This window comes from Theobroma cacao, chromosome 4 (genome assembly GCF_053813885.1).
Source record: "Theobroma cacao isolate CCN51 chromosome 4, ASM5381388v1, whole genome shotgun sequence".
In the NCBI taxonomy this organism is placed as follows: domain Eukaryota; kingdom Viridiplantae; phylum Streptophyta; class Magnoliopsida; order Malvales; family Malvaceae; genus Theobroma; species Theobroma cacao.
The window spans coordinates 23,627,435-23,629,729 of record NC_142642.1 but is presented as its reverse complement, the minus strand read 5'-3'; the positions used below and the strand labels follow the sequence as shown (position 1 = coordinate 23,629,729).

Genomic DNA, 2,295 nt, shown 5'->3' with positions numbered 1-2,295 from the left:
TTAAGTTAGGTATTTACACTAGCAACTCGAAGGAGACTTGTCCATAACTTTGGATTCTAGGTTAGTAAAACCACCTAGAAAGGTAAATAACAAGAAAAACTAATATCAGATAAAATGTTGAATGAACCTATAAACCTATGTCTTTAATATATTACTTTTCTTAACTTATTTAATTTGTTAGTTTAGTTAGAGTTGATTTTTTATTGTTTTTAATTAATTTTTCTTCAATTTTTGGATTACTTAAATAAGATTAATTTGTTTTATAATTTAGTACTTAGTGAAACTTTAGAAACAAGTCTTTGTGGGAACAATACTAAACTTCATCACTATCGATACGTATACTTGCGTGTGCAAAATCAACAACAAGTTTTTGGTCCCCTTGCTAGAAATTTTGTTTTTTTTTCTGTTATTTGCTAATATTAAAATTTTTTAGATTAGTCTTAATTTAAGTTTTATTTCTTTGTTTGGTAGTTGTGTTCAACTGCTGTATGAGAAGAGTAAACAACTTGGAGACTATCTTGTTTGATCTAGAAATTGAGTGAACATTTCATAGACTTAAGGGATTATTTTGAACATTTCATAGAACATTTCATCGACGAGAGAATCAACATGGTGTTATTCTAGTAAATGCAATGGCTGATCAATAGGGTGAACAACAGATCCAAGAGCGTGTAGTAGCTGACAATAGTTGCTTAAGGGATTATGCTATTCCTTTAATACCAGGAATTCTATCGAGCATTCGAAGGCCAGTTATTCAAGCAAACAATTTTGAAATCAAGCAACTATCATTACCATGATTCAAACATCGGTTCAGTTTAGGGGTTTTCCAAGCGATGATCCAAATGGCCATATATCAAACTTCTTAGAGATTTGTGACATGTTCAAGCACAATGGTGTCACAGATGATGTAATTCGGTTGAGGATTTTTCCTTGCTCCTTGAGGGATAAAGCTAAAGCTTGGCTAAATGCACTCCTTACTGGTTCTATAACAACATGGGATGATCTTGCTTAGAAATTCCTTGTCAAATTCTTCTCTCCGGCTAAGATAGTGAAACTGAGGAATGACATTACATCATTCATGCAGCTAGATTCTGAATTACTGTATGAAGCTTGAAAAAGATATAAAGAACTGCTTCGGCATTGTCCTTATCATGGTCTCCCAAAATGGCTTCATGTGCAGACTTTTTATAATGGTTTGAGTGGGCAAGTTTGAACCACCATTGATGTTGTTGTGGGAGGAGCTTTAATGGAAAATCAATTGATGAGGCATATAATTTGTTGGAGGAGATGGCTGCAAACAACTATCAGTGGCCAACAGAGTAAGTAATGCATAGGAGAGTAGCTGGAATTCATGATGTTGATGCTATGATAACATTGTCCGCTCAAGTAGCAACTTTAACTAAAACTCTTGAATCTTTTGGTACTAATAGTTTACAAAGTCCTTTTATAGCTTGTGAGTTATGTCGAGATAATCATGCAAGTCATTAGTGTCGAAGCTCAACAGAGGTAGTGCAATTTGTCAGTAATAGACAATAGAATAATCCCTACTCCAACACTTACAACCCAGGGTCGAGGAATCATCCCAATTTCTCTTGGGCTAACAATCAAGGTTTGTCCTCAACTCTAAGGCCAAATGCACCTTCAGGATTTTACTAGCAAGTCGATGCTTATATTTTAGAAAAGAAGCCAGTTGTGGAAGATCTACTAAGGTAGTACATGACATAGAATCATAGCATTATACAAAGTTAAATAGCTCTTATTTAGAGTCAAGCAGCATCAATTTGAAACCTTAAGACTCAGGTTGTTCAACTTGCTAATTTATTAAACAATCGACCTCAAGGAACATTGCCTAGTGATATAGAGGTGAATCTAAAGAGAGAAGATAAGGAGCAAGTTATGGCAATCACCTTGAGGAGCGAAAAAGTGGTTGGACATAATGTTAGGCAATCTAATTTTCAAGATGAGCCTATTGAGAATAAAATGGTGATTGAGCTAGTTGACAAGCAAAGTCAAGAAAAGAAAACAAAGGCAACTTTACCACCACCACCCTTTGCTTAGTGCCTTCAGAAACAAAAGCTTGATAAGCATTTCCAAAAATTTCTTGAGGTATTCAAAAAGTTTCACATCAACATTCCTTTTGTATAAGCTTTAGAGCAAATGCCATCATATGTGAAGTTTCTGAAGGACAAATTGACAAAGAAGAGGAAATTGGAGAACTTTAAGACAATTACACTCATTGACTAGTGTAGTGCAATTGTCCAGAACAAGCTTCCACCAAAGCTTAAGGACTTAGGG

The 2,295-nt window shown here is 34.8% G+C and overlaps 1 non-coding gene across 1 annotated transcript; it reads right to left on the bottom strand.

Moving 5' to 3' along the window:
• Positions 1-1,051: 1,051 nt before the first annotated feature.
• LOC148763183 (small nucleolar RNA R71) lies at positions 1,052-1,158 on the bottom strand. The gene has a single exon (XR_016026054.1). It is a non-coding gene; the product is annotated as a small nucleolar RNA R71 (small nucleolar RNA).
• Positions 1,159-2,295: the final 1,137 nt, after the last annotated feature.